Raw genomic sequence first — 25,198 nt, 5'->3', positions numbered from 1 at the left:
CCTGTGATATTTCTTTATTCCATTTATCTCCATCCCAATGTTCCATGCATTGAAGAACAAATAACCCACATGAATTGCTGCACAATTAATTCGGTTCATTGAGTTAGTACATGCAATAGTAGCGTAATATGTATTTAGTTGTAGTTTGCATGTACTGACCCATCTTTTTGCTGCGGCATATCGTATGATTTTATATCCCAAGATATCACATCAGGGAAAAATCCAGATGTAGATTTGTTGTACTCTTGGATGTCAGCAGAAATTTGTTGTCTCTATACAAATATAGATAATTAGATGTTTCTGTACGCATGCAATTTGAAGACAGTATGTAGTAGAAGAAACAAGATTTGTAGCCTGATGTTGTCTATGGTCACACTTAATGGAAATAATGAGTCAAGAACTTGGAATTCTTGCTTGGGTGTGTGCATGATCACGGTAGTCCAGTGATTGTTCGATATGTTAACTGGAAAATATGCCTGTGTGACAGGAAAAATTGTGAGTACATGCAATGTAAATTAGTATTACTACTAAATTTTGTCATATTGATGGATTACTTTACCTTCTCCCGCCTAAAATATTCGTCGATAACTCGTTGAATGGTTCCAGTTCTTACAGCTAGGAGATCATTGTTCTTATTATTATTTTTTGTTTTGTGGCCCTTGCGATGTGCTTCTAGCAGGAATGATGACCTCCACGCTGCACATAAGTACCGATCATCCCCAACACGACGAGACAAATCTCCAATGTAAGCATCGATAACCTGAAAAACAAAGGTTTCGTGTAGTTAACACACAAACATACATGTGCATAATTCATACATTAAAAGTATGTGCACAGTTGAAGCGTCAGCAATATACTTACATCATCTGTACACCATTTATGGTCTAGAACCACTTTAAGCCGTTGTGATGTCAACGTGACGCCAATATCATTTTTGTAGATAATTTTTTTCCCATTTACCTCACTCTTGCAACATAGTTGAACAAAAAGCTCTGCTGCTGCAATGTGTTCCGCTGTTAAGGCAGTAGAGTCTTGCGGAATTTCAACATCATTGGTGGACGGAGTAGCTGTACACAAAAAATGCATTGTGTTTAGTATCACATTACTAATCAAATATTTAAGTACATATCTTCCGTTGCGTACCTATTGCGGGAGTTGGCTTTTTTCGAGGTTGTCGTTTCGTTCGATTCTCAATGATGTAAGGATATCATAGTTTAAGAGGGAGCTTTCGCTTCCTCTTTCCATTTACATCTTCATTCTTGCCGGTTGCACTGTTGACGCTTTTTGATCCTTCTGAGGCAGCCTCTTTGTGTTCGTCTTCTTTGTTCATATTTTTTAGGGCAGGTTCAAAAATATGTGATGGCACCTCCGATGAAGAGGCCTCCTTAAAATCTTCAGCAACTTGCCATGGATTGTCTGGCGTGCCATCCCCTATGAAGTCACACTTGGTCCTTGCAGGTGTTATGTAATCCTCTTCTTTATTGTCCTCTTTCGACACCTACGGAAAGGAAACATACAAGCACGTGACGCAGGTGAAAGCATGTTAATCTGCATTATTCACAATAGTGGAAGCATGTTAATCTGCATTATTTGTTGTGAAACTAACCTTGTGAACATCTTCTTTAGGTAATGACACACTCCGGGTGTCACTTTTTTTGTCGTAAACAAATTCTTTCCGTTCAAGTACTCCGTTGAGGTAAGATCCGCAGCCTTCGTCATAACAGTACTGATCTGAAAGTGTTTCCGCGGATGGCTTGTACCTAACACCTGATTTGTTTAATAATTTGACAACATCCTGCAACAAGGAAACAAATTTTAGGATGTCAATAATAATTAAATACATGGTGAACTTTGTTGTTCATAATTATTTACGCCTAATCACCTTCGCGCATCTCTCTGGTAGTTCTTCCATCATATCCCTCTTAAAATCCTGCATCATCCTCTTCATGGTGGTTTCCATCTTTATTTCCCACGACGGGCCGGGTTTTCTCGAGCTACTAGCCTTCCCAGTGCTCCTTCCATTGCCCTTTCCATTGCTCCTTCCAGTACCCGGTTTTTTAATTTCTGCACCCATGTTTTTTCCATCTGTTTTCTTCCCATACTGTCGCCTATATGCCTCTGTGATGTTATCTTCAATCTAAAATTAACAAATTTAATATGTCAGTACGATATTTGACAGTACATAGTTATATGCAAAACAACTATAATAAATGAAATGGCCGGTATATGTATGCTTACCTTAAGGATACCTTTGCCCCGGCCATTATCTTGATCATAGCTATCTCTCAAGGCTACAGCAGCTTCTGTCCAGTTGATCATAAGTGGGCGTGAAGAGATGCGAGCATATAGTGCTATCTCATCAAGAGGTTGCACTTTCTCCCAATACAAGTACTACATGCAAAAAAAATATAAAGGATAGTTAGTATATGTTGCAACATAATTAAAAAAAAACCATTAAAGGACATGTACCTCTAAAATTGCAACATTGCCTTTCGGCCACTGCCTAACATATATTCCTCTCCGGCAAGGGCTGATCTGGTCCATGACATATGCAAGTGTGAATTGGTTCCAATTCAAGTTGTGTAACTTGTACATTGTTTCCACAAATGCATAGAACGGCTTGTAAACCGTAGCTGTCGAAGTAGGAGCTAGAACAAGCCCTATAAGAATTAAGACAGCTCTTCGAAGGAAGTCGTCATTTGTGGCTTTTGATGTAATGATTTCATCAATCATATCTTTCATGACTAAATTGCCAGTTTTTTTACTAAGAAATCTAGTAGGTATGTTTGTTTTCCATTCTTCTCCTTCCTCTTCCAAAATATCAGCAGACGACAAGCCTTCATCCTGTAATCCTAGCAAGCATTCCACATCCTCATTTGTTGCCGATATTTCACCCACCCTAGGTTCAATGATGAACCTACCCTTTTCCTCGTCATAAACCTGCATCATGTATTTGACCAATAGTGGCCGTATCTTTCTGGATGGAATTTGCATCATGCATCGGGCAACAGCACAAGTGCGTAATTTGTCTCGTTGCTCGTCTGTCATTGCTGCTACGACTTTCTGCCACCTAATTATGTCACAGAAAATCTCCCCATCCGGGTCTTGCATCCTGCAGACCAATTGAACAACATCAAATTAATAGGAGGTAGGAAATAAAATTGTACAACTGCATCACATGAAACTAATACACTATACCCTCGGGTTTAATTACGTCATAACAGATTTCAACATCATGCAACAGCAGATTCGAACTTCACGTGATAACAGATTTGAACTTCATGTCATATCATATATGAACTTCCTGTGAAAACACATCTGTACTTCGTCTGCTAACATGTATGAACTTCATGTGATAACAATGAAGTATTCCGTGTGCTAACATATATGAAGTGCAAGCTAGCAATATGAATCAAGTCGTAAGTACCTGAGGCTGGCTACATACAAATAAATTAACGACTCAGTTACATAGACAAACATGCATGATTTCGTGGAGATACATGACTATGGGGATCGTTCATTTGTGTTGCATGTGATGACGACTATCTATACCGCATGTGGTGAGGAAATTAGGGTTGAGGGAGGAGGATGCGACCGTGAGAGAGAGTATGGTCGCGTCATGATGATGGTGGCCGCGGCATACCTGCGTTTGTCGAGGCAGAGAAGGTGGCCGCCCTAGATACGAGGATGTCCGCGGCAGAGACGATGATGGCGGCAGCAGACACCCACGGTGGCCGCGGGAGAGATCTTGATGTCGATGCACAGACGACGGTGGCCGCCACAGAGATGTGCGTCCGAGGGTCGGTGATGTGCGGGGTGCCGGACGGTGCTTCAGCTCGGGGGCGGCGGACGGTGGTTCAGGTGGGGGGCGGCGGCGGACGTGGGAAGATGGAGGTTAGGTCAACGAGTCCACGACCTGCACTATTTCAACCCAATCACCCCGCACTACTCGCACGTAATGTACCAGTCAACGCATTCATTAATCATTAAATGGGCCGAAAGCCCATTAAGTTGTCCCAACTCATAATAATGCAATTTAAGTCCCATATTTGTAATTATTATTTTCAATGCAATGTTTCAAATTGCATTCTGGTTTTTACAAATAATAATTTCCAAATTTTACTTCATGCACATTACATCTATGTCTGTAAACTAAGATCTATCAAATATGAATAAAGTTACAATTTTATTGTTTCATACAAATTATGAAAAATATTATGATTTTTTTTTTTTACCCAGCCTTAAATGGTGCCAACTCCAAAATGGTGGTTTGGTCATTTTTGACAGCACAAGGTTTCACATCACAAGGTTCACAATTGTGCCAAATCTTGGCCAATTCCATGTTGGTTTGGTCATTTTTCATGAATTACCCCCTCATTTCCTCCGAAAACCCCTCTATCGACACATCTACACCATGGGGCCACCATGGTGCCAACTCCAAAATGGGAAAACAATGAGCAACCAAGGTTTCACATCACAAGGTTCACAAGTGTGCCAAATCTTGGCCCAATCCATGGTGGTTTGGTCATTTTTCATGAATTACCCCCTCATTTCCTCCGAAAACCCCTCTATCGACACATCTACACCATGGGGCCACCATGGTGCCAACTCCAAAATGGGAAAACAATGAGCAACCAAGGTTTCACATCACAAGGTTCACAAGTGTGCCAAATCTTGGCCAATTCCATGTTGGTTTGGTCATTTTTCATGAATTACCCCCTCATTTCCTCCGAAAACCCCTCTATCGACACATCTACACCATGGGGCCACCATGGTGCCAACTCCAAAATGGGAAAACACTGAGCAACCAAGGTTTCACATCACAAGTTTCACAAGTGTGCCAAATCTTGGCCAATTCCATGTTGGTTTGGTCATTTTTCATGAATTTCCCCCTCTTTTCCTCCGGAAACCCCTCTATCGACACATCTACACCATGGGGCCACCATGGTGCCAACTCCAAAATGGGAAAACAATGAGCAACCAAGGTTTCACATCACAAGGTTCACAAGTGTGCCAAATCTTGGCCAATTCCATGTTGGTTTGGTCATTTTTCATGAATTTCCCCCTCATTTCCTCCGAAAACCCCTCTATCGACACATCTACACCATGGGGCCACCATGGTGCCAACTCCAAAATGGGAAAACAATGAGCAACCAAGGTTTCACATCACAAGGTTCACAAGTGTGCCAAATCTTGGCCAATTCCATGTTGGTTTGGTCATTTTTCATGAATTTCCCCCTCATTTCCTCCGGAAACCCCTCTATCGACACATCTACACCATGGGGCCACCATGGTGCCAACTCCAAAATGGGAAAACAATGAGCAACCAAGGTTTCACATCACAAGCTTCACAATTGTGCCAAATCTTGGCCAATTCCATGGTGGTTTGGTCATTTTTCATGAATTTCCCCCTCATTTCCTCCGAAAACCCCTCTATCGACACATCTACACCATGGGGCCACCATGGTGCCAACTCCAAAATGGGAAAACACTGAGCAACCAAGGTTTCACATCACAAGGTTCACAAGTGTGCCAAATCTTGGCCAATTCCATGTTGGTTTGGTCATTTTTCATGAATTTCCCCCTCTTTTCCTCCGGAAACCCCTCTATCGACACATCTACACCATGGGGCCACCATGGTGCCAACTCCAAAATGGGAAAACAGTGAGCAACCAAGGTTTCACATCACAAGGTTCACAAGTGTGCCAAATCTTGGCCAATTCCATGGTGGTTTGGTCATTTTTCATGAATTACCCCCTCATTTCCTCCGAAAACCCCTCTATCGACACATCTACACCATGGGGCCACCATGGTGCCAACTCCAAAATGGGAAAACAATGAGCAACCAAGGTTTCACATCACAAGCTTCACAATTGTGCCAAATCTTGGCCAATTCCATGTTGGTTTGGTCATTTTTCATGAATTACCCCCTCATTTCCTCCGGAAACCCCTCTATTGACACATCTACACCATGGGGCCACCATGGTGCCAACTCCAAAATGGGAAAACACTGAGCAACCAAGGTTTCACATCACAAGGTTCACAAGTGTGCCAAATCTTGGCCAATTCCATGTTGGTTTGGTCATTTTTCATGAATTTGCCCTACATGTCGAACTTAAAACCATCTATCGACACATCTACACCATGGGGCCACCATGGTGCCAACTCCAAAATGGGAAAACAATGAGCAACCAAGGTTTCACATCACAAGGTTCACAAGTGTGCCAAATCTTGGCCCAATCCATGGTGGTTTGGTCATTTTTCATGAATTACCCCCTCATTTCCTCCGAAAACCCCTCTATCGACACATCTACACCATGGGGCCACCATGGTGCCAACTCCAAAATGGGAAAACAGTGAGCAACCAAGGTTTCACATCACAAGGTTCACAAGTGTGCCAAATCTTGGCCAATTCCATGTTGGTTTGGTCATTTTTCATGAATTTCCCCCTCTTTCCTCCTAAACCCCTCTATCGACACATCTACACCATGGGGCCACCATGGTGCCAACTCCAAAATGGGAAAACAATGAGCAACCAAGGTTTCACATCACAAGCTTCACAATTGTGCCAAATCTTGGCCAATTCCATGGTGGTTTTGTCATTTTTCATGAATTACCCCCTCTTTTCCTCCGAAAACCCCTCCGTCCAAACACTTCCCTTTGCTCTACTATATTTACAGCCAAGGACTGTTGCTGATCTGCTCTAATATTTGGATGATTTGTTGCTGATGTGCTCCTATATTTCGATGATTTGTTGTAATATTTAACTTGGATTAAATTTAAATTTGCATTACTCATACTGTGCTAGTATATCAGCTGATGTGCTCCTATATTTCGATGATTTGTTGTAATATTTAACTTGGATTAAATTTAAATTTGCATTACTCATAGTGTGCTAGTATATCAGTAAATCCACAGCCATGTTACCTAACCATCTAGATGCAAATTTGTCACTACTAATACACTAGGATTCAGGAAACGCCCTCATCATGTTAATGAAAGACATGCATATTTTTGTTTTCAATTACGGATTACGTTTTTTTGTTTATGTTTCAAACTTGTGCTAAACTTGAGCTGTGCTTCCATTCACAAATAAATGCAACATGCAACCACCATCATTCCAAATGAAACACAGAGCTAAGCATCATAACCTACATAATAATTCAACACACAACATAGATCCACACAGATTCAGTAATTAAGACCATCACTATAGTAGATGGTCTGACAACTCAGTTCAAAAGCATAACAAACATTGTTCAACACCACAAGCAGCAGTAGTTCCAACATCATAAACCTAAAGCATATCAACAAAAGCAACCAGAGCAACCACCATCCACAGGAGCTAGGCTTCAAGCATCCTCCATACCAAGCACCAACAGAAGCCCATGATGCTCTGCCCTAATCTGCTTGGAGGTGCCAGTCTGGGATAGCTCCTCGCAGTGCTGCCTCAGGCTATTAAGCTTCCCATCCCTGGGCTTCACCTTGTGCCATGGACAGAAGTACTTCCCCCTCTTCTTGAAAGGGAAGGCCCCAAAGATCCAGCCTTCTGCAGCAGCCTGGTCTTGAAGGATCCAATGTTCCCGCCGTCCACGGACTCGGCTGAATCCTGGGAGTCATACTGCACAACAACAAAATGTACAAGTTATGATTAAAGATACAAACCAAACACAATGAAATACAAGCAATGCTACAGAACAACTTGTATAGCTCACCTCCAGGGAGCCATCTGAATCCTGTAACTCCTCATATGGAGCAGGGACAGGTGGAGCAGGCACTCGCCGGGAGCAGCATGTGGAGCAGGACAGTGGAGCCGGCACCGGTGGAGCCGGCACCGCTGGGGCCGGCACCGGTGGAGCTGGAACCGGTGGAGCCGGCACCGGTGGAGCCGGCACCGGTGGAGCTGGCACAGTTCTTCCTGCTCCTGGATTGGAGGAGGGACAGGCTCTAGCTCCTGGATTGGAGGAGGCACATGCTGCTCCTCCTCGCGCTTCCGCTTCCTGGAACCTTCACCAGCCTGCATAGAAATAACATAAGTCACCACAGTAATCACCTTAAGGAAAATAACATCCAAATACTATGCATACCAAATAGATCATCTTAATTATTCTTCCATTATATCTTATGTATACTCCAAACTACCTGATCATGCATACAAGGGAATTATATTTATAGTTACATTATGCTAGCACCTAGCCTGATCATGATTTGACAAGGGAATTATATTGTCTGCCTGATCATGCATAGTTATCATTGACAAGGGAATTATATTGTTCAAGCCTGTTAAGCAATGCATCAGAACTACCTGATCATGCAAAGTTACATTATACTACAAACTACATGATCATGCAAAGTTATCATTGACAAGGGAATTATCATGCAAAGCAATGCATCACAACTGCAATAAGTCAACAAGCTTCATTTTGCTAATTGGTAGTGCCCCATCAGTGCTACAATTTCCCTTGTCAAATAAGAAAGGAAGAACAAAATTCATTTTGTTATTATTGGTACTGGCCCATCAGTGCTAAAATTTGCTACAGAGTTGCATCACTTTGTCAATGCTAACTTTGCAAACATGTATGCTCATACAAGCAAGTTATCTATCACTAATTTTTCTAATTTCAAGCTATTTGTACCAGGCAACATATGAATATCAAGCTTTTAAATGTAGTTAATGATATCTTAATCTAGATAGGAGTTCACAAAGCATTGAATAGATCAATTTAATATTTCTGTCTCAATAATTGTGAGTCTACTAAAATTTAAGTTAATTCTTATGTCACCAAATGTTACTTCTAACCCACATTGCAACTCATAACTAGCATAAATCAGGAAACAAATCAACAATACTGGTTTTTTTCTCACTTACAACCCATATTGCAATTCATATCCACCATCAATCACGAATCAATACAACGGGCTAGGTTATTTATTGCATTCACAACCCAATATAAACCTACAAAAATCTCTGTTGCAACAAAAATCCGATCATATTAACCAGCATAGCAAGATATCTCTACAGCAAAATGACTACGCCCAAGATCCATCGATGTCCAGCATTTAAAAAACATAAAAATCAATCGTTCTTCCTAGGTCATTCTCATCTCCAAGGCACTCCCCCCATGCATCTCAGAGACCCGCTTAATCGAAAGCAAAAACAAGGGACAGAGAACTTACCTCCATCTGCATGTCCGCCTGCACCTCACTGACGTCGCCGGCAGCCGGCGCAGCCACCAGATCAGCCACCGTCTTCACCGCCGCGGAGGATGAAGCCTCCTCCACAAGATCCGACGCCACCTTCACGGCTGCGGCAGCATCTCCGCCCGCATCCACATCTCCGCCCGCATCCACATCGGCCGTTGCCGCCACCACCGTGCCGACGACCACCGACCGGATGATGGAGGACTCCACGGCGGTGGTCCTCGCAGCGACCGCCGACCCTCCAGCAGCGCTTTCCCCTCCAACCGCCTGCGCCGATGGATCAACTTCCACCACCGCCACCGTCTTCACATCCTCCGCCGCAGCTCCCCCAGCATCCATCGCGTACGGATCTACTGGATCGCCGACGATCTAATACCTAATCTACCGGCGGGCGGAGTGAGGGAGAGGGAGGCGGGTTTTTTGGCGGAGTGAGCGAGAGGGAGAAGATGGGGAACGGGGGGAAATGGCAGCGGGCGTGCCAAAAGGAAGGCTTTTATATTCCCCGACGATTACGCTCCCTAGCCACGTCTGACTACACGTCACCGACGCCTCCTCTTCCTTGCCACGTTGCTGGCCACGTCGCAAACCGTATACGTACAGAATACCGTACAACCGCATCCGCGCGCCCCGCTATACACAAGGCCGAAGGGGTATCGGGTAATCTTGACCGTCAATGTGTTTTTCACCCCAACGTCGTTCGCCGGGGGGGGACACCGGAGCACAGGCGCACTTCACACTTGCCGACCTAGCAATCCATCGAACAACTCGTGAGAATATTCGTCGGGGAGTCGGCAATCGATCAACTTACTAGGAACCCGAGCGCCATCGAGGAAGACGTTTGCAAGAACTTCGACTCGGCGGGCGCTCCCCTATGCATCCATGCTAAACGACAGCAACAGAACTTTTCGATGACTTATGGGGCGTCCGTTCAAGGATGATTCCGCCTTCAAGGTCGATCGAGGACGAACCGACGAACATGAAACATGTTCGATATACGTATGCAGATGGTACCGATCGATGCCAAATTACAAACATACGCACATGGTGATGTGCTGCAGAGTGCAGACTAGCGGAACAAATTAATCAGGCCTCAGCGCCAGGTGCGACGAGTGTTAGAAGTCCGGCAAGCACATATTGGCCACCATCTTCGCCCTGCGTCCTAGCAGCGTTAGGAACGTGGCCCGGTCCTTACCTGCTCCTGATGAGATGACAGCGTACAGATGAGCCGGCGACGTACTTCCGCCGTGTCAGCTTTTGTGTTTGGCCCCAGACGGCAGACGTGGCTGATGACCACCTCCTCCACTGCCCCAAGCAGAAGGAATGCACCGGGAGCAGCCGGATGGTCGACGATCCGGTAGGGGCCCTTGGGGATGACCAGGTCGCCAGGCATAGAATGCGGGTGATGGCCGCGTTGCGAAGTCCAAAATCATGACCTTGGGTGATGCGTTGGCGGAGAAGACCACCACCATGGCCAGCCCAACAAGGGAGAGGTGCACCGGCGGCCATGGAGCCACTACCCCTCCTCGTCCTCGTTTGCTGAGGTAGAAGAACAGGACGATGGATAGGAGAGGGAATAGAATATAGATACATGTAAGAAAGTGCCAGTGCAGGCGTGCAGCCATGCTTGCCTTTTTTGTACGTCACCACTGCATCCGATTAATTAATTCCTCTAATTCTCATCTAGCTGCCACATAGGTTTGTTTTCAGTTCACACAAGTTAGGGAACCACACAAGGATTCAGATATTACGTATACTAGATTTAGATGTGCGCTTTGGCGCACGGTCCCGTAAAATTCGTTCTGATTTACATTTTATATTCGACGATAAAATCAGGCAAGGAAATGATAATAGCTTTGATAAATCAAACGGAAACAAACGGAATCACGAACAGAGTAGCAAATGCTTATTGACAAAGCCCATAGGAAGCTTATGATGATTGTATTTGTCGCCAGGTCAACATATGTGTCAAAACGAACGGAATCATGAAGAATCCCCCGCTGTTTCATAGTTCTTTTGGCATTATCACAAACATAGAGGTACACAGGAGAACACTCCGCTGGTGCAGAGGTGTTAAACAGAACAGTCACACAAACTTAGATATATTCGCATAGCTCAAGATGGAATTCATCCTTTGAACCACCAAGTTCTTCTAGTATAAGATTGAGTAATATTCAAAAAGTGATCTTGATTATCCTCGGAGTTTCCTACAGCAGGAAGTACGTGTGTAAATATTCAAAACAACCCTAACCATGTTTTTGTTCAAAGGTTTGTACTGTAAATTGTAGAGAAAGGCAAAAAAGCCATGTACTGGTGTAATTGGCACAATATGTAAGTAACATCAGTCCAAGCAGTAGATAGAGAATGAAGTTTGAATGATCAATAAACAGTCCTTAAGAAGTAACCATAATTCTAATAGCACAATTTGACCAGAAAACAAAATGTGATGAACCTACGATTGGTTTTCTACTATAACCAAAAAAGACATGCAACTACACCAAAATGTGTTACTGAGTAGACAATTGAGTTTTAACATGGGCTTAACCTTATGACGAGGGATCACCTCGGCAATGCCTACGTATTGTAGACTAGGGTTTTCGGGAAGAGCGACGATGGAGATTCCGGGGACGAGATTAGGCACACGACGTACCCAGCTTCGGGTCCCCTCGGTGGAGGATCCCTACGTGCTGCTAGCAATCCACTATATGAGCATATGTATGTTTACCGGATGCCGCCGTAGCGGAGCTATGTTGTCTATATTCTGTCTATTTGTTGTCCTCCTTATTTCGGGTGCCCTGGCTAGCTTTATATATGCAACCAGCCTAGGGTTTTACAAGAGTCCTAGTCGACTACTTCTTCGGGTTGCCTTGTTGGGCCTTCTCTCCATATTGGGTCTTCTCCATATTGGGCCGAGCCGGGTATACTAATAATGGGTACCCGAAGGGTATGCCCATGTCAGTAGCCCCCGAGTTTATAGGGAAGTCGAAGACTTGCGTAGAAACTCCAAGCATAACAATCTTCGAAGTCGAAGAAAAATACAAGGCGAGGTTCATGCCGCAGATCACGTGTAGCGTAAATGATGTCGACGATTCTTGAAATTATCGGGTGCGCGGCAGCGCTCCCGATGGGGGTAGCCCCCGAGTCTATGGGCAAGTGCTTGCACTTGGGCATAGACTCAAGTTGTACTACTCGATAAAGAACTTAACTATATTTCTGGAGGATTTGATGAAATCCATGTGCTCCCGATGGGAGTAGGCTCCACTCGAGTCGTAGAATCGAGTTGAGTCTACAAACCTTGATTGTCATAGATGCTGTCGAAGTTATTTTTCTATCGGGCGCGCGACCAGCGCTCCCGATGGGAGTAGCCCCCGAGGCTACAGCCAAGGACTTGTGCTTGGTTGTAGGCTCAACGCTTTATGCCGCTATATTGTCATTCTTTCTTGAGCCTTTCACATTTATCGGGTGCGCGACCAGCGCTCCCGATGGGAGTATCCCCCGAGGCTATAGCCAAGTGTTTTCACTTGGGTGTAGGCTCAACTTGCTTTTAATCGACTCCACAATTTTTCTCTTTCTTGTATCTTATCGAGAGGGTAAATAATGCTCTCGATAAGAGTAGCCCCCGAGCCTATGAGCAGGTGCTTGCACCTGGCATAGGCTCAAGTTGTACTACTCAATAAAGAACTTGGCGCAACCCCTCTTTTTATCGAATCCAGGCCGTTGCTATTTTTATGTGACATCCATATCTATATTGTACAGGGATAATGGTAGTTGGGGCTAGTTCATCTGACGGATCAGGTACTAGTTAACTGCTCTAGTGGCAATCCGCAAAAGCCTACTTCAAGATCACGTCCCCGGACATGATCTCGGGATACTGGTGCTAACTCGACAGGTGCCGCTTAAGGTCTTACCATTCTGTCGAGTCCCAGTCATATTTTATCGGGTACCTAACGCGTCCGTTAGGATTTTTCTTCGTATCTGTTGATACGGATAAAAGTAGCAGAGCGCAGTCTTCGGCGATGCCACGCCCAGCAGAATGGATCTGGGGTCTTACCTTCGCAAATTTGCGGCATTCAGAAATTGATCGCAACTTTGGCGTTCTGAGAATATATTGTCGAGTGTCTTGTTCGGCTGATGCAATGACCCATTTTGCGGGTTCTCCTATATTTTTCTCGGGCGTGACGAGACAGCCACATATATTGGATTCTTCTATATTGTCGTCAAGCACATCACCGATACTCTTGCTCGGAGAAAATGACGAGTCAATGGATCCGAAGATTTGCCTGTCCTCTTTTTTTTTTTTTTGGTTCCTCTTTGATGATAATTTCATCGAGTTCCTCCTTCAGGAAAATTTCTTCGGGTCCTCCCTAATTCTTCGGGTCCTCCCTGAGGATAATTTTTCGGGACCTCCTTGGAGATAATTTTTCGGGACCTCCATGAAGATAATTCTTCGAGACCTCCATGAAGATAATTTGTCGAGACCTCCATGAATAAAATTTCGTCGGGTTCTCTCAAGATTTCGTCGGGTACTCTTTTGAATTCATCGGGTTCCCTCTTGAAAACAATTTCGTCGGGTTCTCTTTTATATACTTTGAAATTTGCTTTCTCCTGCACAAATGCACAAACTTTTTCTATCTTTTCTTTGACTCTCTTTTTCGCATGCGGTGTCAGATGCTCAGATTCGATGATATGAAAAGTGAATATATGTCGCGCAGCCCTCGAGCGTTGGGTGCGGCAAAAGTAAGCAATAATCAACTTTGTGCAAAATAAAAGAACACTTAGCTTTTTGGACACGACGAAGTCGATGCATGATGAAGTCTTCGAGTGTAGATAAGAAATCTAGCCAAAGTAGAAACCACCAAATAGCAAAAGTGGATGCCGCGAAATTGTTGATGAACAAATAGCCGAGCCCCCGAGCATTGCTGAGGTGATGTCATGATTGTTGTGTCGCAGTCGTGACCCGAGGCGAAATCATGGTCGAGCCCCCAAGTGTTTAGCCATGATGTCGAAAGAAGTTGACGGAGTCGTGGCGTCATATTTGGTGAAGCCATTTAAGATGAAGTCATAGACAATAATATACGAAGATGAATCCCAGATGAAGTATTTGAGATGAATCCATATTGAAGATTATGCCATTAAATATAGAGCATATATTGAGGATGAAACCGCTGATATCGTAGAGGAAATTGTCTCGAAGAAAATATATCCAGCAATAGTCGTAGAAGATGAATCCATTGACCCGAAGAATTCAGTAATAACCATAGAAGATGAATCCGCTGATACCATAGAGGATGAATCCATTGATCCGAAGAAAATAGTTCTAGTAATAACCATAGAAGATGAGTCCATTGACCCGGAAACACATCGGTTAATATTGTATAAGTGAACCACTTATTAACCAAAGAAAACCAATCCAGTAATCCGAAAAAATTAAATCCACTGAGCCGAAGAAGATGAAGCCACTAAATCGAAGAAAATAATTCCACTGAGCCGAAGAAAATAATTCCACTGAGCCGAAGAAGATATATCCAGAGCCGAAGAAAAGAAATTCACCAAGTAACCGAGTATATTTGTGGTGACGAAGTAATGGCGCAGCCCCCGGATATTTTGGGTGTAGCGAGAGTAAATAATAATTGACTCTCGAAAGAGAAATACTTAGCTTTTTCTATCGGATGTGGTGGAGCCGACGTGGAATCAAGTCATGTGGTGGACACAGTTGATGTAGTCGCGCGGCGCCTGGCCGGAAGTAGTTGATGAAGAGGACGCAATCAATGTGGCGGACCCGCGACGAGTGAGAACCCGAATATATTTAGTCCATAATGTCGGGTCTACGACATGCAAGCCCCCGAGTACGGCAAGTGCGCGACAGCGGGCGCGGTCGACCGAACAGAATAATCGAAGTTTTGCTTCAATCTGTAGTTATGTTACGATGCAAAAGTCTGCGTGCAAATAATAGTACGAGCCAAAAAATATTTGGCAAAATAAATTTTGCGAATAGTACTTAATTGGAAATATAGCACCTGACATATTTGACGAAGTGGAGTGGCGTTTGGCCAGAAGAAATTGGTGCAGTCACGCGACTCCTGGCGATATCGGCTGCTTGAAAGTTGATGACGACGTAAGGTCCTTCGAACCCATTGGCGATGATGTCGTATGTAGTTGAAGTCGTTGGCGGTTGAGATGAAGTCGAAGTATTGTTTCACGTTGTCCACGCTACCCGTCGACGCAGTATATTGATGATCTTTTTTTTCTTCTGCGTATAATTTTGATCTTTTCCTGTAACTCTTCGGCACTTGGTTCATAGCCAGTCAAAACACGCCTTTTCCCTCGCCTCTGGCAATTTGACCTTTGAAATCCTCCTCTTCTTCTTCTTATACTTTTTTTTACATCATGTCAATCTTGCACGATAGTACTCTGTCATATCTCTTTTCTTTCTTCGCTGAAGTGCCTTGCACGCTTCCATACGTAGTACTAGCAGTGGTTGATCCAGATTTTTCTTTCCTTTTGCCACGTGATGTAGTGTTTGCAAGCAGCCGTAGTAGATCTTTCTTTTTTCTCCTTCCTTTTTTATCCTTTTCTTCCTTGTGATTGGTTATGCAGCCGACAACTTGATCAATCAAACCAGCAGGTTCCTGTACCCCAATGCAAACTCCAAGGCGTTGCATGTAGGCTGACGGGCGTGCGATCATCAGACTGAAAAAACCGGCGCTGCACCTGGCACGCACTAGATTCATCAATTCGGGAGTGATTCACTTTTTTTCCTTTGCAGCAACATGATGACAGCCATCCGGCCCCTTGTGCGAGAGACAACGCGATACCACAGCTGCTTTTGTGTGTCCAGGGAATAGCAGTCGAGATAGGCGCTGCACAAGGTCCCGGTCGTGTAGGCTTCTTCTTCTTCTTCGCGCTCGACGATGGATCTATAGATCTCGACTTTTTTTTCTCGACTTCAATCTTGCCGATGAAGTTGCTGATGAATTTGATGGATCCCGCCCGGATGACAAAATCCAGTCGTCGCGATTCCCACAGACGGCGCCAATTGACGAGGGATCACCTCGGCAATGCCTACGTATTGTAGACTAGGGTTTTCGGGAAGAGCGACGATGGAGATTCCGGGGACGAGATTAGGCACACGACGTACCCAGCTTCGGGTCCCCTCGGTGGAGGATCCCTACGTGCTGCTAGCAATCCACTATATGAGCATATGTATGTTTACCGGATGCCGCCGTAGCGGAGCTATGTTGTCTATATTCTGTCTATTTGTTGTCCTCCTTATTTCGGGTGCCCTGGCTAGCTTTATATATGCAACCAGCCTAGGGTTTTACAAGAGTCCTAGTCGACTACTTCTTCGGGTTGCCTTGTTGGGCCTTCTCTCCATATTGGGTCTTCTCCATATTGGGCCGAGCCGGGTATACTAATAATGGGTACCCGAAGGGTATGCCCATGTCACCTTATAAGACAATCTCATGTGAAGTCAAACTATTTACTAAATCTACATTTTTAGGAAAGGAGAACATAGATATAGTAAATGGAGGTATATTCATTAGTGCACGACAAAAATTAGTTAGTTGCAATAAATAAAGGTTTTACATCTAAGACAACAGCATTAGTACATGTGAGAAATGTTGGCTAGGCAAGTGAGTGTTCATATAATAGGGTAAGAACAAGTTAATCTAGGAAGTAATGCGCTCTTAAGTGTTTACCTGAGCAAGGGTCCATAACTGATCCCTGGCAGTGTAGCTCAGATGGGTACAATCGCTCCCTTTATTGAAATGGATGATTAGCCTGTAGCATCAAGAACAACTTAAACATAGCTGATATAATGCAATACACCGAATCTGGCCATGAGAGAAGCAAGATAACATCTTCCTGGAAAATCGTATGCATAATTAGGCAGGTATCAAATCACCTGGATGCAACAGTATGCTTAGCATGGGACTGACGCTTAACTTTGCAAGTGGCAACACACTTAGACATGGCAAATATAATTCGGTAAAAAGTGCAAGTACTTAGATCCGAGTCTAATTTCCATGCACAGACCGAATGATTGCGTAGCTATAAGCTACTGATAAAATCTGCAAACCTGGAATGATTTGTGGCAAAGCCTGAATCTAGCAAAAGTTAAAGGTTACGACAACTATGAAATCATGATGTGTAACGGAGTAAATCAAGATAAGATGGTGTACTATACAAATAGCTCACTAAGGCAACCATAAATAAAACATATTTACTGCATCATTGTCACTAAAACTGCAAACTTGGACACTGAAATATCTATATCGAAAAATCAAACAGTGAATACACTTTGTGACCTGGCCCCAACCTTGTTCGGATTGCTTAAAACAAAGAGTACATATAGTTTCAGCACCAGTTTTCTTTAATTCTGTGGAGTAACCTGGTAAATGAAGTGACGCAATAAAAAGTAGTCTAGAAGTAAGCATAGCAGAAAGAAGAATCAAAGCTACTTTGTTTACTTGATACGGAGTACATCGTATCAAGCTCCAAGCATCTAAATGCTTGTTCTGCAGTGTTACAATTGTCTCTGTTTTTATAAAAGGAGAGGGATATATTCAACACATGAATAGCTAGCCATCTCTTTAATCCATCTACAAACTGGTGAAAGTAAGTGGTTCTTCAATACAAAGCCACTACTTTATAAGCCAATACCTGCAGTTTGGGATTTTACCTGGCCCATACCTCCTTTGCAAGTGAAATCTTTAAAGGAGGAACCAATCTTGATAAAAGGCAACTACCCAGACATATCAAATTATAACATACCATTTACTAAATAATATAAGTCAGCAAGAGATTCATCTGTAGAGCACTAACTCTTCTAGCAAATAATACATTTCTGTTTGTCCCAATTTAGAGAAAATAGAATATCTTGGATCATTTCTCGGGTCAAACTCTAAGATGTCAGAAAAAATTAACCAAATAGTCTTAGCAATATCACATTAAAAAAAAAGATGATTCACCACTTTCAAACTCGAAACATAACATACATGTGTTATCATTAACAGTTTGCCGAATAGCCAAGTTATCTCTGTTAAAAAACTTATTATGAAACAACAGCCAATCAACAGGGTATTCACTATACATCTTTTTATTTGGAAGTGAATATACTAAGTGAGAATCCCTAGGATTTCCATCTATAAACAATTAACAGAATATATGTACCAAAGGACACATATATCGTGCGTCCAACCTTTTGCATAGGCACATGAGGAGTACAAAAGGAAAGAGAATCTGGAGTAATCTAGCAAGCAAGCTTGAGCAAGTAAAGAAAGTAGTAGCAAACGTTCATTTTCCATAAGTAAACTTCAGATGGCCACATGTTACTGGCTTCTTCAATTTCAATTTCAGATATGCATCAGAGTATATGTTTGTAGAGACTACAAACCTGCTCCTAAATCTTCCACCATGTTTCAGATTTGAGACACATGGCTCTGCACTTTTTAGAACATAGTGTTTGTTATCTACATTAAAAGAAAAGGAATCAGGAGTAAGGGACCAAATAAGATTGAGCACGTAAAAAAAGGAGCAGTGAACTTCTATTTTCTACAATAAAGTCCAGCTGAACATCTGCTATCAGTTTATTCGAGTTTAGATATGTAACAGAACATGTGTGGAGAGACTATAATTCTAATCCTAAATCCTTCGCGGTGTTTCAGATTTGATACACAATTGTATGAACATGGGATTCATTCTCTACATTTACAATAACGGAAAATAGCTACCTCACATAATAAATTAGCAGCCACCAGTAATACAAACATTAAAAAATAATTCTAAAAGGGAAGAAGATATCAAGTAGATACAGACTTCCAAATAGAATTGTATATACAGCGACTACAAATAATCAATTCTTGTACGAGCTACTTTTAGGCATATTGGTAAGTTTCTTAACTGAGCAAGGTCAGGCGTCACATGAAGTCGTGCATCAATATTTTCTTATGTCGTTACTCTTTACAGGAAAAATATAAGGTTAAGCCATGTAAAGAGAAAAGGTACTCAAGTTAACAAATACTTTTCTCATCTGGTACATATCAAAAGAAAAACAGAAAACATACCTTCTAAATATAATTGTATATACAATCACTACAAATTTAAATAATATAATTAATGAAATAACTTCTCTCACAGATAAGTCAAATATTCAGATGAGACAAGCTTCTATAAATAGGTTTTATGCAGCGAAGAAACACAGACCTCTAGAAATGAAAAAAGAACAATCAGATGCGTACTGCCATGCATAGGAAGAAGTCAATAATTACGATAAGCACCATGGTCTTTTCGTGGCCGTAGGAGGCAATGATATTATCCTTCGCTTGTTTCTGGCGGTGTAGGAGAAGCAGAAGGAGACATAGGCGATAATGCAGTGAGGATGGCGAACCGGCGAAGAGGCCCGGTAGGGCGCCAAAAGTCAGAAAGATGAACCTCTCCCCTCGAGCTTCAGTAACAAGAGGCAGGTGATCAGAATCTGCAAACTATTTTACATTTTCTTTAATACCTGAATTTTGGAGCAGATTTACCCAGATGGCTTAAAAAATAAGAGCCAGCGCTCATCATTTTGGGGATAGAAGTGCCATAAATATTTCAAAAAAAATTAACCGGGAAAAATCAGTATATAGATACAGTATTAGTTGGTTTTGGGAAAGGGGCAAATGCATGTACTTTAATTTACTGTAACCACCATTTGCAGTCAAGCAATGTGCTGCCCTGCTCTTGGGAATGTAGTTAGCTACGTGTATTGTCGAAGATAATCCCAACATGATCATATAGAAAAGGTCGAAAGAGAAGACCTGTATCAAAGCCATTGCAGTGCCAAATCCAAGCAAAACCTTATTGGGTTATTGTCCTTCAAACTGACTCAAATACTAAGGGTGGTTTAAAAATCTAAAACCTAAAGCTAAGCAATTATTCCCAGCTTATTTACATGGCTCGACCACTAACTCAGATTCTAATGGTGGTTTAAAAAACAAAAACCTAAAGCTATCGTAAGTCTGCCCAGCTTATTTCCAAGACTTGACCACCGACACATCTAGCTATATAAGGAAAAGATACTAATCAAGATCTGCAGCTAACATACTCGAGTCCCTTTCTTCATGCACGAAGGAAAATGATCAATGTGTGTTAGGTCACATCACACAATAATAATAATAAAATGTATGCTTGGATAAGAAACTATTTAATGCCTACGTAGAAAAATCTAAAGAAAATTCAAAGGAAAATCGGAAAACTAAACAAGTGCACTCGTTCCATCTTGTCAAGTAGGTCCAACTAATACTCTGCTGGGATACATATTAAGCAATTACCACCTAATTTTAGGATAGCTACACAACTACTTCAGGCTCACTGTGACAACAGAACCAAACTGGTCCATTACACATTGATATTAATTAGGAATTAAGAGTAGATGTACAATGTCTAAACAATTATCCACCTGTTGAATTACCGGACCCTTTTCTTATAAATTTTACCATCTTAAACAGACACCATTATAGTGTTTCAAATGCAGAAATAAGCACATCAGAATAGAAACAATTTCATCACTGACCTTTTCACCAAAGCCTATCTTCAAAATATTGTCACAGAAGGTGTCGAGTAACTCATCACTCGAACTACCAGAGACACCCTTATTGCAGAAGACCTCAATGGCTTCTTTAAGTGCCTGAACAAAGAGAAGTTTGAGAATGAGACAGCTATTTTATTATTATAATAAAGGAAAAATGGCATATGCCCAAACCATAATTATTATAAAGGAAAAAATGGCATACGACAATATCAACCAGCAGAACATGTGGAAGAGGTGTATGGCTCTGAAAATAATCTGTCACATATGCTACATGCATGCAGCTCAATGATTTTCCAGACGAAAATCTAAAAGGAGAATAACACATCTCCACAAATTGAAAATCAAGTTACACACCCGTTCTTGCATTCCAACCATGTGCACAAATAAGAAGTGCAAAAATGATGCATTGGCTGGCGTAAATATTGTACCTACTTTAGCAGAATCTTCTGCTTGCTCAGGAACAATCCCCAACAATGAAATCTTATATTTTCTCATGTAATGAAATTTCACAACAGCATTGGTAGCCTCTCCAAACAAATAGTGCATTCAACAATCTAGAAGATTAAGTATGTTGGATATGTTATCCTACATATTATCAGCACCAAATGCACCAAAACACTTAAACTAATTACTGTAAGGAAGCATTTGACATAGTGGCATAGCTTGTACTTTATGACTGTGGTTTGCGGAGGTTGTAAGCAACAACACTTAAACTAATTACAGTAAGGAGGCATTTGAGGGGGTAGCATATCTACTTTCTGGCCATGGTTGGCGGAGGCTATCATCACATTTCTGATGTGCTCCTACTGGTAGGGATGGCAAAGCATGGGGCGAAGGCAAGGAAGCCGTACCAGCTGGACCATGGAAGCACTGATGTTGTTGACTATCGCTGCTACTTCTAATGGTGCTCAAGTAGGGGCTATATAAAGTAGGGGCTAATGGCAAGATAAATACATCTAGAGCAGTGGTCGACACAAGGACAAATAGAAATTGTAAGTTATTACTTGAGTTAGCTCACCAACCAACTTAGGTACATTTTTTTATCTTCTGTCAACCAAACGATCAAATAAGCTTGGAACAAAATATGAAAGCAACCTGGTGTTAACTGTCGAAGACGTAGTAGATGGGGCAGGGAAGGGTTTGGGTCATCAACAATATTAGATACCTTGACAAACACAATGAGCTCCACCAACAATCCTAACAAAAAACAATTAAGTAACAATTTAGGCAGTGTACGGAAATAGCTATACTTGGTGAATAGACAACAAAAGAAATCTGAAGGGGCATGAAAGGAACAACGAAGCAAGAGGTAAGATCGAATAAATCAAATGCATTGATGCCTTCTCCATAAAAGCAACAATGAAGCAAGACAAATATTTGGTACTACATTGACATAGGACCAAATTAAACAACCATAAGCATAGCAGGCTAGCAGTACACTCCTATTTATAAGTTGTATAAAACAAACAGTTAGCAACTTCAGATAGAAAGAGAACCACTGAGGATGGACTGGAAACTTAATTCTGATGTTACTTTGAACCTTATTAGTGCCTTTCCGACATGTACTGGAACATGGCTTTACTCAAACATTTGGGCATTGAGGTTGCTTCATCAAGATAAAAAGAGGGGAACTAAATATTTACAGAGGCATGTTAGGTAACTTATTTTTACGTAGAAAGCTATGTACCTAAGAATGCTGGGAGCAGAGAAAACTCAAGGATATAATAATCCTGGTTATCAGCAGATAAGCTTCTAACCTGGACAGCACAATAAAAGGAAAAACCCCTGCCTTAGAACATTATATGACTATATGTAGCAAGCTTTTGTATCTTGCAATGGAAAATTTTAGAAACAAATCCATTTTCCCTGGTTTAACCAAGGCATTTTCTTAAACACTACTTAACTCACCAATGAGCATTGCAGCAAAGCACAGAAATCTTAAGCACCAAATGAAAAGTGGACTCATAGCAGACTAAGTATATACTTTTTATAGTATGGATTGAGAGATTGCCCACGAGTCAGGAGGCCCACGTGGTCAAACTTGTTCCCCATCCTATCCTGAAAAGTGAATCAATCATCAAATTAGCTAAATAATCATTGTTTATAATTTAGCAAACCATCAAAGCCAACCATGTAGGTCATTTGGTACATGAAAATTAATTTATGTATAAAACAATCGGTAGCCACCAGCAAGAGATTCATGTCCAATTAACTTCTAGCCTGGGCAATTAGAAGGTACCACAAACTTAGTCAAATAACCACTTTAATTCGTAACATGTAAGAACAAGTGAAGGCAAAAAGGAACTGAATCTTTACTGACCTGAAGAAAAAAAAAGATGTTCAAATTGGTTTGGGATTTTCGATCTTGCCCACTGGCTGACTCCTCGTTCCCGCCATACAGATCAGCCACACCGACATCGTAGCTTTGGCATATTACCCAGGGGCACCAGCTATGGCCTGACTAAACTCCCACTGCCTCTGCTATGAACATCGGTTAGAATGTGTTTACCAACAGGAGTCTAGCAATATCATAGAGAGAAGTATAAAACATCAGGAGAAGCGAGAGAAAAAAACAACACCTTATCGAGTATAATTGCTGATGCATCAAAATCTGAATATTATCGAGCTCGAGAAGAATCTACAATGGAAAATAAGTGTTGTAAGAATAAGAATGCAGCAAATAGCAAAACCAAATTAATCAATCTTTCAAACCTTGTCCGTCAGTTTTGATAGAGCTTCAAGTTCAGCTATAACCACTTGCGCTCTTGCACCTTGCAGCTCATCACTCATCGAAAGATCAACAATTGCTTCTATCATACTTCCAGCATCTGAACCACCATTCAAACCACTACATACATATCTATCTTGATCAATATCTACTATCAAGCAACCAAATCAAATTCAATATGTATGCACTTTTAAGGCAAGGATTTAGCGTAAACAAGGATTGTACTCACATTTTTCTTACTTGATGGGTACAATCATTTTCACCCGATCGACTTCTATGCTATAAAAGCAAGCAAATTCTAGAGCAATTTGGTCTTTCCTGCAATTAAGAATAATCATCATTCCAAAATAATATTGCCTCATCCACAAGTGAGGTTCTCATACTGTATGACCTAAAATTTTCATTAGAAATACTTATAAAATGACATGATATATCCCCATTTTGCACATACCAACAAACCAACTGGTGCTTCATGGACATGATATATCCCCATACTTGCTCCTGAAACATGAGTCTCGACTTTTTTATTGACTTCTTGTTGTCTTGCCTACAGCAGCTAACAATCATAGTGACCCAAGACGGGAAGTCAGTTAATTGAGTAAATGAACAACACAGAGATAAGGGAAGAGTAGGATGAACTCATCTCATAGGAAGAGCTGCACATCATCTCCAAGCACCAACACGACAAGTAAAAAAAACAGCTTGGAACAAACTCAGTCATCCACCCTTATTTCTCACCTCCATGCCCTCTGTCGGCCCTTTCCACCATTAGGGAGAGAGAGATGGAGAGTCACATGGAGAGATTGAGGACCTGCATCCCTTGATAAAGATGGGACGGAGGAGCGCAGGCTGCTACATGGCTGGTTGGGAGGGCGACGGCGATGCGGATGCAGACTGGAAAACAGCCTCGGCGGCCCGCGCTCCACCAGCAGCGCCGCTCCCGCGCGCTCGCGCTGCGCTCCACCAGTGAATCCCCTGCGTGCTGCTCCAGGTGATCCCGGCTACCTCCTTGTACCGGCGCGACGAAGACGAGCCGGAGTCGGAGCTGCGCCGGCCGTCGCACGCGAAGAAGATGGAGGGGAGGAGGAGAAGAGGTCCGCCAGGGATTGGGGGCGGGGGAGGCGGCGCGGGGCGGGCCGGCGGCACGGGGCGGGGAGGCGGTGCGGGGCGGGCCGGCGGCACGGGGTGGGGAGGCGGCGCGGGGCGGGCCGGCGGCACGGGGCGGCGGCGCGGAGGGGGGTCGCGAGGGGAGAGGATGAGGACAGAGGCGGCTGGATAGGGTTTGCCACACGGGGAAGATGGTTTTGTCTCACCTATGTCTGGCTTCTTCCAATCACATGGCGCCACGTGGCCCAATCGGTGGAGCAAAAACGAGTCCAGCGCCCAATCCTTCCGCGCGAGGTGTCTATCGTGGATAGCCTCGGAGCAGCCCATGGGGGTGCAGCAATCATACCTTTAGATGAGTTCACAGCGTGCATATATATATAGCAAGGACATGTGATCACCCAATATCTAGCCATGGAAATAATGATCAGTACCAGTAGACAATTATCCGTAGAAGTGTCTTCTTGAGAAGTTACATGTACAAGTACCCTGCCAAAGCATTTGTTTTTGGCTAAAATAATTGAACCAGATTTTGTTTTCTTCTTAGTGTAGATTTTTAGTGTAGACACCATTTTCAGTTGCCTCGTACTTATTGC

The 25,198-nt window shown here is 42.7% G+C and overlaps 1 long non-coding RNA gene across 30 annotated transcripts; it reads right to left on the bottom strand.

The window, feature by feature from the left end:
• Positions 1 to 11,082: 11,082 nt before the first annotated feature.
• Positions 11,083 to 24,643, bottom strand: LOC127326069 (uncharacterized). 30 transcript variants are annotated; one of them, XR_007867580.2, is made up of 13 exons: positions 23,950 to 24,643; positions 23,728 to 23,816; positions 23,483 to 23,618; positions 23,350 to 23,408; positions 23,091 to 23,248; positions 22,679 to 22,990; positions 22,458 to 22,527; positions 21,866 to 21,967; positions 21,199 to 21,324; positions 20,973 to 21,095; positions 20,753 to 20,866; positions 16,899 to 19,645; positions 11,083 to 11,405 (listed from the first exon to the last, which is right to left on the bottom strand). It is a non-coding gene; the product is annotated as an uncharacterized lncRNA (long non-coding RNA). The 30 variants fall into 30 exon arrangements; XR_007867601.2 differs by lacking the exons at positions 20,973 to 21,095; positions 21,199 to 21,324 and having other exon boundaries at positions 16,899 to 16,980; positions 18,596 to 18,671; positions 19,405 to 19,645; positions 23,950 to 24,638; XR_007867599.2 differs by lacking the exons at positions 20,973 to 21,095; positions 21,199 to 21,324 and having other exon boundaries at positions 16,899 to 16,980; positions 18,596 to 18,671; positions 19,479 to 19,645; positions 23,950 to 24,637.
• Between the last annotated feature and the right edge of the window lie 555 nt (positions 24,644 to 25,198).

This window comes from Lolium perenne, chromosome 6 (assembly GCF_019359855.2).
Source record: "Lolium perenne isolate Kyuss_39 chromosome 6, Kyuss_2.0, whole genome shotgun sequence".
Classification (NCBI taxonomy): domain Eukaryota; kingdom Viridiplantae; phylum Streptophyta; class Magnoliopsida; order Poales; family Poaceae; genus Lolium; species Lolium perenne.
This window is presented reverse-complemented; position numbering and strand designations above follow the sequence as displayed.